At 43.9% G+C, this 13322-nt stretch overlaps 1 protein-coding gene across 1 annotated transcript in view; it reads left to right on the forward strand.

Moving 5' to 3' along the window:
• LOC126475101 (uncharacterized) overlaps window positions 1–13322 on the forward strand; it is a 597071-nt gene that overhangs the window by 196973 nt on the left and 386776 nt on the right. The gene's annotated exons all lie outside the window — the stretch shown is intronic.

The raw sequence follows: 13322 nt of genomic DNA on the forward strand, positions 1-13322 counted from the left end.
CAATCAATGACAACGTATGTAGGGAAGCGCTTATTATTGACGAATAAACCACACAAATAAGACACATATTTGTCCTCTAGCATACGAGACGCATGGACACTGAGCTAAGACAGCCGCCCAACCGAACGGTCTTTTACAACTGGTCTCCCCCTCGCCATGGCGATTGTCTTGTTAGTCGTCCTTGGAGGGGTGGTCCTGGCCATTGCCGCTAATGTACAAATAACTCGATAGAGGGCATCACTCTCCAGCGACTGGGTCGAGTGTAGCATACACATATACTAACATTTACCAAAGCTTCATTGCTTCAGCAAATATGTGGAAGTAAGAGAAAATAACTGTATTTACTTAATATCTAAGAGCAGTTTGACAGGGTACTGACATAATTTCCACATTCTTTGTTTCACATTGGCCGGCCGCTGTGGCCGAACGGTTCTACGTGCTTCAGTCCGGAACCGCGTTGCTGCTACGATCGCAGGTTAGAATCCTGCCTCGGGCATGGATGTCCGTGATGTCCTTAGGTTAGTTAGGTTTAAGTAGTTCTAAGTCTAGGGGACTGATGACCTCAGATGTTTAAGTCCCATAGTGCTGAGAGCCATTTGAACAAATTGGTTTTACAGTGTCAGTTCCACAGAAAGGGACATTGTCCGTCAAGCTACATTTTTTTACTCCTTTTTATGAGAATTCTTTCTGGTAGCACATCGTCCAATTAGTTTAGCTTTGGTTGATCCATTGTTTATGCGACTATTTCTATTTCGGTACTGCAGTGACAAACTATAATTCAGCGGCCTTGCCGCAGTAGTAACACCGGTTCCCGTCAGAATACCGAAGTTAAGCGCTGTCGGGCTGGCTAGCACTTGGATGGGTGACCATACGGTCTGCCGAGCGCTGTTGGAAAGCGGGGTGCACTCATCCCTTGTGAGGCAAACTGAAGAGCTTCTTGATTGAAAAGTTGCGGCTCCGGTCTCGGAAACGCGTGAGGCCGGGAGAGCGGTGTACTGACCACATGCCCCTCCATATCCGCATCCAGTGACGCTTATGGGCTGAGGATGACACGGCGGCCGGTCAGTACCGTTGGGCCTTTATGGGCTGTTCGGGAGGAGTTTAGTTTTTAGTGAGAAGCTATGGACATACAACGTAGATATTTGTCTGATTCTTTCACTGACTGATATCACCTGTTCAATACGATCGATTGATCGCAAAATAAATCTTTTTAAAAAAGCTGATAAAAATTCTTTTGGCACCGTCCTGAGACAGTCTGCCCTCCTTCCAATCTGACTATGTAAGCGCACACCAGATGCGGACCGAATCCAAAAAAAAAAAAAAAGTTATAGACGGCAATTGAGAGACGTAATATACCAAATGAATTAATAAGAGACGGTACTCAAACACCCCATTGTGCACAAAACACGTAGGAACACTGTTCCAGAACCAAGGAAAAAAGCATTCCAAATTTAAGAGAACACAACATTTCAAAGATTGACGATGTTTGAGTGGAGCTTCAAACTTACCGGTAAGTTCAATGCGAGATGATTTTAATAGTTTCCACAACGAAACACTCTGGAAATACGGCAGGAAAGTCCACCAGAGGTAAGACCGAATCGAAACCGTTATTGCGCGATAGCAATAGTAACGTTGCTGAGCACATGAGACTTAAGTGGGGTTACTAAACAGTTTCCCGAAATTTCTTTACCATAAAAGATTACGCACATATTCCAGAATCCGAATCTATAACTGGTGCTAAGATGAGCAACTTGGAAGTAGATATCCTTAATTTAGCAAAGCAGCTTAAGTCACTTAATAAAGGCAAGTCCTCTGGTCCAGGTTGTATACCAGTTAGATACTTTACCACAATAGACAAAAGCACGCTCGACGATGGATCCGTACCTAAAGACTGGAAGTAGCACCGATCACATCAATACTCAAGAAAGGAAGTAGATGTAATGAGATGAATTGCAGAACCATGTCACTGATGTCGATTTCCGGTAGGACTTTGGAACACAGTATGTTCCAGTCCTATGAATTACCTCCAGGAAAACTCTCTCTTGGCACAGTCGCCAATTATTGAGGAAATATCGTTTTTGTGAAACTCAACTACCTCTTTATTACTACGAACTAACGAATGCTATAGACAGCGGATCTCAAATTAATTCTGTGTTTCTAGATTTTCAAAAGGCTTTTGATACCGTTCCTTACAAGCGCCTTCTAATCATATTGATTGCTTCGGGATTATCTTCTCAGTTGTGCGACTGGATTCGTGATTTCCTGCCAGAAAGGTTGCGGCTCATAGTAAGTGACGGAAAGTCATAGAGCAGAACAGAAGTAATATCTGGCGTTTGCCAAGAAAGCGTTGCAGGATCTCTACTGCTTCTGATCAATATAAACGATTTAGGAGACAGTCTGAGCAGCCCTCTTATATTGTTTGCAGATAGTGTTGTCATTTACCGTGCAATAAAGTCATCAGAATATCATAGTTGTAAAATGATTTAGACAATGTTCCCGTATGGGATCATACAGATGAGTACTAAAAGGAATCCTCTAAATTTCGGTTACACCCTAAATCAGACAAATCTGAAGACTGGGAATTCAACTAAGTATTTAGGGATTATGATTATGAATAACTTACATTCGAATGACCACATAAATTATGTTGCGAGTAAACGAACCAAAGGCTGCGGTTTATTGGCTGAACACGTAGGAGGAGGAACAGGTCTACTAAATAGAGATCATACTAGAATTGGGATGGAAATCATTAAAAGAAATTTTCTATTGTAGGCACCTACAGCTGTAGATTCATATCATGATGAAAAAGATCGCTTCAGCTGTATAATTAGTCTTTATCATTTATAAATTAATATTTCTCACTCGCCTAAAGCGGCCTTCATCATCCTGGATTAAGACAAAGGCATTGTTCTTTGTGACACAGTCTTCTTCCTCTCTTCTTCTTCCTCTCTTCTTCCTCCTCTCTTCTTCCTCCTCTCTTCTTCCTCCTCTCTTCTTCCTCCTCTCTTCTTCCTCCTCTCTTCTTCCTCCTCTCTTCTTCTTCCTCCTCTCTTCTTCTTCCTCCTCTCTTCTTCTTCCTCCTCTCTTCTTCTTCCTCCTCTCTTCTTCTTCCTCCTCTCTTCTTCTTCCTCCTCTCTTCTTCTTCCTCCTCTCTTCTTCTTCCTCCTCTCTTCTTCTTCCTCCTCTCTTCTTCTTCCTCCTCTCTTCTTCTTCCTCCTCTCTTCTTCTTCCTCCTCTCTTCTTCTTCCTCCTCTCTTCTTCTTCCTCCTCTCTTCTTCTTCCTCCTCTCTTCTTCTTCCTCCTCTCTTCTTCTTCCTCCTCTCTTCTTCTTCCTCCTCTCTTCTTCTTCCTCCTCTCTTCTTCTTCCTCCTCTCTTCTTCTTCCTCCTCTCTTCTTCTTCCTCCTCTCTTCTTCTTCCTCCTCTCTTCTTCTTCCTCCTCTCTTCTTCTTCCTCCTCTCTTCTTCTTCCTCCTCTCTTCTTCTTCCTCCTCTCTTCTTCTTCCTCCTCTCTTCTTCTTCCTCCTCTCTTCTTCTTCCTCCTCTCTTCTTCTTCCTCCTCTCTTCTTCTTCCTCCTCTCTTCTTCTTCCTCCTCTCTTCTTCTTCCTCCTCTCTTCTTCTTCCTCCTCTCTTCTTCTTCCTCCTCTCTTCTTCTTCCTCCTCTCTTCTTCTTCCTCCTCTCTTCTTCTTCCTCCTCTCTTCTTCTTCCTCCTCTCTTCTTCTTCCTCCTCTCTTCTTCTTCCTCCTCTCTTCTTCTTCCTCCTCTCTTCTTCTTCCTCCTCTCTTCTTCTTCCTCCTCTCTTCTTCTTCCTCCTCTCTTCTTCTTCCTCCTCTCTTCTTCTTCCTCCTCTCTTCTTCTTCCTCCTCTCTTCTTCTTCCTCCTCTCTTCTTCTTCCTCCTCTCTTCTTCTTCCTCCTCTCTTCTTCTTCCTCCTCTCTTCTTCTTCCTCCTCTCTTCTTCTTCCTCCTCTCTTCTTCCTCCTCCATCATAGGAAGAAATAATCATCGTAATTCAATGAATCAGATCTCACCTGGAAAAATTCAAGTGTTCGTTTCTTCGGCGCTCTGTTAGAGAGTGCAACGGTAGCGAAATAGCTTCGAGGTGGTTCGATGACACCCCCCCCCCCCCCCAAAGGCACTTAACTGTGAATTGCAGTGTAGTTGTCCACATGTAGACGTAGAACGACTAAGGTTTCCGAGGTCAACGGTGTCCAAGGCGGCTTTGGTTAATCGCAGAGTGTAAACTGTCGCATAGGACGAGTACTTGTGGACGAATGTCATTCCCATCCTCAGAGCTACGAGGGGCGTTCAATAAGTAAAGAAACAAATTTTTTTTCCTAGTCAGTTTGGGTTGAAAAAATTCTGAATTTGTTGTGGGAGATTATAGAGTATTCCCACTTAAGCTCGTATAGTTTCGTGAAGTGGAGGTAGATGGCGGCGCTATACGTAGCCATCAAAATCGGAGATACATTCCAATCAGAGCGCTCTCATTGAGTTTCTTTGGCTGGAAAACCAGAGCATCGCAGATATTCAGAGGTGCTTGGAGAATGTCTACGGAGAACTGGCAGTGAATAAAAGTATCGTGAGTCGTTGGGCGAGGCGTCTGTCATTACCGCAACAAGGTCGCGCTCTCCCGCAGTGTACGAACGATTTGAATGTGGAAAATCAGAAACGCACTTCTGCCAGGACTCTGAGCAGACTTCAGCATTCGACCGTTGCCTCGTGTCCCAGGGCCTTCCCATGGATTCTGGCCGCTCAGCGTAGCATTTATGGGCTTAGGAATGTTTATTGATAGAACAGAGCCGTTTAATAAAATAACAACCGACTCTTTGCACCCGCCAATACTACTTACTATTACTAAAACCGGCGGCATAGTACATTAGTGGATCCTGTAATCGCTACAGTTACTGAAGCTTTACCGGAGGAGGGAGGGGGGTGGGGTGGAGGAGGCGTTTCAATCCGATCGCAACAAAATAAAAATGCGACGAGGCCTTAAAGTAATTGGCCTAGTGAAGTTGTCATCAACTTAAGGCAAGTTAGTTGATAAAGACACCGAATAGATCCCCTGTGATACACAAAACAGATAAAGATACTACTACAGAACAACGAAAAATGCAAGCCATATTTGAAAGAATGCAAAATTTCCAAAATCAGTGACGGTTTACAGATTCTCGAAGCTTAGTGCGGACTTCAGTGTGACATTCCTCTACCAGTTTCCACAGCGAAACTTTGCCTCGAAATCCTGCAGATAATTAAGGTTTCTGGTTGTATCTGAAGTGTATCAGCCGCAATTCACAATCAGTACCTTCGCTGTCTGATAGCAGCAATGGTAATGTTAGCAACGACAGCGCCACTTAAGCCGATTTACTAACACCGTCTTCTGAAGTACTTTCGTCAAAGAACATGCAATAAATATCCCAGAATTCGAATCAAGAAGAGCTGCCTACATGAGCAGTTTGGGAATAGATATCCTCTGTGTTTAGCGCCTTGAATTACTTAATAAAGGCGAGTCTTCCGGTCAAGACGGTATTCAGATTAGATCCCTTTCTGAGTATAGTGATGAAACAGCTCCATGTTGGCAATGATGTACAGTGCATCCGCTTACTCGACGACAGGTCATTACCTAAGGACTGAAAAGTTGCACAGGTCACACTAAGCCACAAAAAAGGAGATTAAATTTTAGATCATATCCTTGACATCGATTTGTAGGAGTAGTTTAGCACGTGCATCATGTTCCAATAGTATTAAATACTAAAATCGCTCTATAGACATGCAACCAGCACAGTATATCCACAGGGGGATCACAATTTAAGCCCATGTTTGTAGAAGTCCAGAACACTTTAGACACATTTTCCCACAAGCGGCTTGTAATCACATTGCAGGCCTATGGAGTATTCTTTCTTTTATGTTATTAGATTCAGGATTTCCTCTCAGAAAAGTCAGAGTTCGTACTAAATGACAGGGATCCGTCCACTAAAACGGAAATCGTATCTGAGGGTTGCCAATGAAGCGTTATGCGCCTTCCCTCTATAGTAATACATAAAAACGATTTAGGAGAAAGTCCAAGCAGTTCTCTTAGGTTATAAATTGTAGATCAAAATGGTTCAAATGGCTCTAAGCACTATAGGACTTGACATCTGAGGTCATCAGTCCCCTAGACTTAGAACTACTTAAACCTAAATAACATAAGGACACCACACACATCCGTGCCCGAGGCAGGATTCGAACCTGCGACCGTAGCAGCAGCGCGGTTCCGGACTGAAGTGCCTAGAACCGCTCGGCCACAGCGGTCGGCAATTGTAGATCATACTGTCGTTTACTGTCTAGTGAAGTCATCAGAACGTTAAAACGAATTACAAAATTACTTAGACAGGCTATAATTATCCAAGGCGCGAAAAGTGTGAGCTGACCCCAAACATTAAAAGCTATGACGTCCTCCATTTGAGTAGTAAAATAATTCTATTCATTTATGGCCATGTTGAGTCCTAAAAGTTTCAATGTTGTCGATCAAATACCTAACGATTAAAATTATGGACGGTTTAAACTGGAACCATCACACAGAAAATATTGTGGGCAAGGCGATCCAAAGACTGGGTCTGTAACATACCTCATTCCTCAAAAACATTTATTTAGTTGTGAAAACTGTTACAAATCATAGGATAAAGAACTTTTACTTTAAGCTCCGTTAGGGTCTCTGTCAGTCACTTATTCTCGTAAAGCTATTCGAAGTGCTTTTCAACTGCTTTATTTCTTTTTTAGGCAATTTACTCTCAATTGCCCAACTTCCACAGATGTTCCCCTGCTCTTCAAGGAGTTAGTCGCATGATCCTCTGACGCTAGCTATTTCTAAGAGCAACCAAGAGATATCTGGCAGTGGTAATGCGGACACTGGACTCGTACTCTTGAGGACGCCGATTCAAATTCCAGTTCGTCCATGCAGATGGGAGTTTCCCGTGATTTACTTCCAGAAATAGCTTGCGGCAAATGCCAAGATCGTTCGTTCTAAAAGAAAACTGCCGGTTTCCTCGCCCATCCTCCCTCTACACGAGTTTGCTCTCCGTTTTTAATGACCGCCCCATCGGCGGGAATCGAAACCTTATTTTCCATCTGCGTCTCTGGAACCGCTCTTCCTAAGCTGTTGTAGGCAGCTAGAACGTGCATCTCTGACTTAAAGGCCGCAGTTCGTACATACATTTTCCGAAATTCCTTCACCAGGGAAGACGAATGGAATATTCCAGAATTTGAAACACGAACAGCTGCTAGCATGAGTTTCTTAGAAGTAGAAACCTTAGGGGTTGCGAAGCAACTCAAATCGCTTGATACGGGCAAGTCTTCAGGTCCAGATTGTATACCATTTAGGTTCCTTTCAGATTACGCTGATAAAATAGCTCCCTACTTAGCAATCATATACAACCGCTCGCTCACTGATAGATCTGTACCTGCAGATTGGATAATTGCGCAGGTCGCACCAGTGTTTAAGAAGGGTAGTAGGAGTAATCCATCGAACTACAGACTTATATCATTGACGTCGGTTTGCAGTAGGGTTTTGGAGCATATACTGTATTCAAACATTATGAATCACCTCGAGGGGAACGATCTATTGATACGTTATCAGCATGGTTTCAGAAAACATCGTTGTTGTGCAACGCAGCTAGCTCTTTATTCGCACGAAGTAATGGCCGCTATCGACAGGGGATCTCAAGTTGATTCCGTATTTCTAGATTTCCGGAAAGCTTTTGACACCGTTCCTCACAAGCGACTTCTAATCAAGCTGCGGGCCTATGGGGTATCGTCTCAGTTGTGCGACTGGATTCGTGATTTCCTGTCAGGAAGGTCGCAGTTCGTAGTAATAGACGGCAAATCATCGAGTAAAACTGAAGTGATATCAGGTGTTCCCCAGGGAAGCGTCCTGGGACCTCTGCTGTTCCTGATCTATATAAACGACCTGGGTGACAATCTGGGCAGTTCTCTTAGGTTGTTCGCAGATGATGCTGTAATTTACCGTCTAGTAAGTTCATCCGAAGACCAGTATCAGTTGCAAAGCGATTTAGAAAAGATTGCTGTATGGTGTGGCAGGTGGCAGTTGACGCTAAATGACGAAAAGTGTGAGGTGATCCACATGAGTTGCAAAAGAAATCCGTTGGAATTAGATTACTCCATAAATAGTACAATTCTCAAGGCTGTTAGTTCAACTAAGTATCTAGGTGTAAAAATTACGAACAACTTCAGTTGGAAAGACCACAGAGATAATATTGTGGGGAAGGCGAGCCAAAGGTTGCGTTTCATTGGCAGGACACTTAGAAGATGCAACAAGTCCACTAAAGAGACAGCTTACACTAAACTCGTTCGTCGTCTGTTAGAATATTGCCGCGCGGTGTGGGATGCTTACAAGGTGGGATTGACGGAGGACATCGAAAGGGTGCAAAAAAAGGGCAGCTCGTTTTGTATTATCACGTAATAGGGGAGAGAGTGTGGCAGATATGATACGCGAGTTGGGATGGAAGTCATTAAAGCAAAGACGTTTTTCGTCGCGGCGAGATCTATTTACGAAATTGGACACCAACTTTCTCTTCCGAATCCGAAAATATTTTGTTGAGCCCAACCTACATAGGTAGGAATGGTCATCAAAATAAAATAAATCAGAGTTCAAACAGAAAGGTTTAGGTGTTCGTTTTTCCCGCGCGCTGTTCGGGAGTGGAATGGTAGGGAGATAGTATGATTGTGGTTCGATGAACCCTCTGCCAAGCACTTAAGTATGAATTGCAGAGTAATCCTGTAGATGTAGATGTAGATTATTTTTAGTGCCCTATATCGAATCTGAAAGCGTCAAATTGTTTTTCAAAACATAGTTCTACACTTCGCTCTTTACATTTCTTACTCTTCCGAATAATGAATTTATAAGTGGATAGATGGATTTTGTATCAGCGTTCCCTTGAAAGTAGCCCAGGAACAAATTATATGATCTTACTGCCGTAGCGTGCTGTAAACGAAAACTTTTTTTGATGTTGCCAGATGTTTCAAAATTCCAGACAGTTCCTTTATTAGCCTCTTAACCACCACAGTGCCTTTGAAGACTAAAATGAAATTGTGATTTCATTATTTTTGCACATAATTGTATATGCCACTCTTGAAGGAAGGTTCGACATAGGCTTCGTCACAACTAGCTCCTATCGTTGTATACACTCCTGGAAATTGAAATAAGAACACCGTGAATTCATTGTCCCAGGAAGGGGAAACTTTATTGACACATTCCTGGGGTCAGATACATCACATGATCACACTGACAGAACCACAGGCACATAGACACAGGCAACAGAGCATGCACAATGTCGGCACTAGTACAGTGTATATCCACCTTTCGCAGCAATGCAGGCTGCTATTCTCCCATGGAGACGATCGTAGAGATGCTGGATGTAGTCCTGTGGAACGGCGTGCCATGCCATTTCCACCTGGCGCCTCAGTTGGACCAGCGTTCGTGCCGGACGTGCAGACCGCGTGAGACGACGCTTCATCCAGTCCCAAACATGCTCAATGGGGGACAGATCCGGAGATCTTGCTGGCCAGGGTAGTTGACTTACACCTTCTAGAGCACGTTGGGTGGCACGGGATACATGCGGATGTGCATTGTCCTGTTGGAACAGCAAGTTCCCTTGCCGGTCTAGGAATGGTAGAACGATGGGTTCGATGACGGTTTGGATGTACCGTGCACTATTCAGTGTCCCCTCGACGATCACCAATGGTGTACGGCCAGTGTAGGAGATCGCTCCCCACACCATGATGCCGGGTGTTGGCCCTGTGTGCCTCGGTCGTATGCCGGGTGTTGGCCCTGTGTGCCTCGGTCGTATGCAGTCCTGATTGTGGCGCTCACCTGCACGGCGCCAAACACGCATACGACCATCATTGGCACCAAGGCAGAAGCGACTCTCATCGCTGAAGACGACACGTCTCCATTCGTCCCTCCATTCACGCCTGTCGCGACACCACTGGAGGCGGGCTGCACGATGTTGGGGCATGAGCGGAAGACGGCCTAACGGTGTGCGGGACTGTAGCCCAGCTTCATGGAGACGGTTGCGAATGGTCTTCGCCGATACCCCAGGAGCAACAGTGTCCCTAATTTGCTGGGAAGTGGCGGTGCGGTCCCCTACGGCACTGCGTAGGATCCTACGGTCTTGGCGTGCATCCTTGCGTCGCTGCGGTCCGATCCCAGGTCGACGGGCACGTGCACCTTCCTCCGACCACTGGCGACAACATCGATGTACTGTGGAGACCTCACGCCCCACGTGTTAAGCAATTCGGCGGTACGTCCACCCGGCCTCCCGCATGCCCACTATACGCCCACGCTCAAAGTCCGTCAACTGCAGCTACGGTTCACGTCCACGCTGTCGCGGCATGCTACCAGTGTTAAAGACTGCGATGGAGCTCCGTATGCCACGGCAAACTGGCTGACACTGACGGCGGCGGTGCACAAATGCCGCGCAGCTAGCGCCATTCGACGGCCAACACCGCGGTCCCTGGTGTGTCCGCTGTGCCGTGCGTGTGATCATTGCTTGTACAGCCCTCTCGCAGTGTCCAGAGCAAGTATGGTGGGTCTGACACACCGGTGTCAATGTGTTCTTTTTTCCATTTCCAGGAGTGTATATTCAGTTAACTAATGTTCGTATCGTAATTCAGATTGATCTATGTCCTGGGTGAAGGAGGTGCATCTTTACGTATGAATGATTTCTAAGGCAATAGTTCGTTATTTTTTCGTAGGGAAAGACTTTAGCTGACTGATCGCTTTCCTAAATTTTCCACTTTTCCTTCCCCATTTTAATTTTTCGTGTTTCACTCTTTCTTTTAATTCCAGCTTGTGTTAAAGGATATAGCCCCAGTCGTCCCAGCCTAGTTAGGCCCCTACTGTTATCGATGGATAGGTTCCTTAATTTTGCGTGATCATTTCCCACATAGCCACTCAGAATAAACAACATATCGCGATGCGACGCTGTTCTCAACAATGCAGTGGTCTCAGCAGATGCTGTTGCTTAGCAACAGTTTGACGCGAGGCGATTGGCGAGCAACATGAGTATACCTATCACAGTCAGCAAAATTTTCAGAAAAACGGCAGATGCAGTAAGAACACGGAGCAGTGGCAACAGTTAGAAGGTAAGAAGACATCAACAAACACTTCAGTTCCCCATCCGGTGACACCTTAAACGGAAGCGTCAAATCAATTGCACATTTCTGCGGGTGCAGAACATAAATTGTCACAGGTATGTAAGATACATTCAATGAAGACGGAGGTGTTTGGCACAGGAACTACATTTACGGTACTCGGAATTTGATTTTGCAAACCACTCATCCAGGCTGTTTATCTTCTGGTTTCTCTGAGGCAGTTACCCGTTCTCCTTTGAAGTTTCAACGCCAAGTGATCGTTTAGACATTACTCGAGAACTAGAGTGTGTGGCTATAATGTTTTCAAACACAAGTTGGGTCAATTCTAGTGTCCGATACCACCCGTTGGCTTTGATCAGTGACGTAATGTGTGATGTTATTTTGTTTGTGCCGCAGATTACTGTCGATGAACGTTAAATGACTTCTCTGTATTTCCTCGTTACACGCGTAATTTAAAAATTAGATGTAGATCGTTTTGTTTTCATCTCGTAATTTGTTTTCGGCCTCTTTTGTTAATGAAAGTAGTCGTGATTTATAAGTAGTCATGATTTATAAGGTCTTGATTTCTCACCCTGTTCATTATGGATGAGTGAGTTGTTTCTACTGCGAAAATTCTGCTTCAGAAAATGAGTGACCGTAAATCAACTATAAAATTTTTGCAATCATGGGGCGTCATTGCGGGGAAAGGGAAGGATTTCAGTGTTACAAGGCCATTTAGATGAATACTTTTGGAGGAAGTGTGTTCCTAAAGGTTATTGTTCATTTCTTCCATTTATAAAAGTAGTCAGCAAACTGTACAGCCCTCGTTTCGTTAAGTATTGGTGGCTCTGATACTTTTCCTCGTTTTACGTTACGTTTTTTTACTGTATTGTGCGAGTGCTACTTTCTTAGTTTCTCTGGAGGGAGATTTTTCTGTTTTAATATTTTCTAGTTACAATGGTGGACCTAGGGTATTGCTGTGTCTTTGCCGGAGGGTTTATGTGATTGACTCGTGGTTTCATTTTTTTTATTGTTTTAAAATTTTGCGTCTGATTGAGGGCAGGTGGTAGGGAAGAACTGTTAGTTATTCTGGATTTTGCTTCTTTCGTTAAGGTTTGACCTCCTAACATTATTATTTCTTGTCATGTCCTTATTTCGTTCTTGTCAGCCTCGACCTTCGACCCCTTTGGAAGTTCATATGCGGTAAGTTTCTTTTTATGCAGCTACAATACTTTTATGTTTTCCTTTTCGATATTTTTGCTACACTTGTCTTATTTTTACTGTCACTCCTGGTGTATCGATTTTGCAGAGTGTTATTTGGAGCTACTGCAGCTGGTATGACTTTCGTGTAGTATAGTTATCGGTTGCAAGGTTTGGTCTTTTTTGCGTTTTATTTCTTTGCGTGAGCAGTTACGTGTATAAAGATTTTCATTGTTTGAAAGTCTAGTCGTATTCTGTAGTTCACAAACAAGATCATTTTTAAGCACGTTTCTCATATAAGATTTTTACGAAACAAACAGTAATATCTGAATCGGTAACTAGAAATGACCTCCTACATAGGTTGCTTCTAGTTACCGATTCCAACTATTCGACAGTTCATTATTTAGATCGTTTTTACAGTACGTGTGGAAAACATAATAGAACAGGCTCTGCTAACGGTATACTACGACTTCCACATCGCTGGCCACAGGTTCTACACAACACTGTTCTTTTATATCATATAATATATGCACTCGTAAGTGCTCTCGTGTTATTTACTTCAGTCATCTTCAACTCGTTTAAATGAAATTCGCTCGTAAATAACAGTCGCGTTAAATGTATTATTTTATGGGATGCTACAATCGTTTGTTTACGAGTATAATCCGTTCCATTCATAGCTTGTCCATTGCATCATCTTTGCCTTACGTATGACGTCATTCGTCAAAGCCGACGCGTGGTATCGGACACTAGAATTTATCCAAGTTTTCTATGCGTGTAACACAAGAACAAACACGTTTTTCTAAGGCTTTCTAAAGATCAAGCGCACGGTCCGATGCCACTCATCGGCTTTGAACAGTGACGTTCTGTGTTACGTCATCAGGTTACGACGCAAATGAGGTAAGCGGTCTGTTACTAAATGTTACCTGTTGCTGTCTTTGTAACTTGTGTAAACTGTGCAGTTTATTCCAAAAATGACGACGTGCGTCAAAGCAGAC

Source organism: Schistocerca serialis, chromosome 4 (assembly GCF_023864345.2).
Source record: "Schistocerca serialis cubense isolate TAMUIC-IGC-003099 chromosome 4, iqSchSeri2.2, whole genome shotgun sequence".
Classification (NCBI taxonomy): domain Eukaryota; kingdom Metazoa; phylum Arthropoda; class Insecta; order Orthoptera; family Acrididae; genus Schistocerca; species Schistocerca serialis.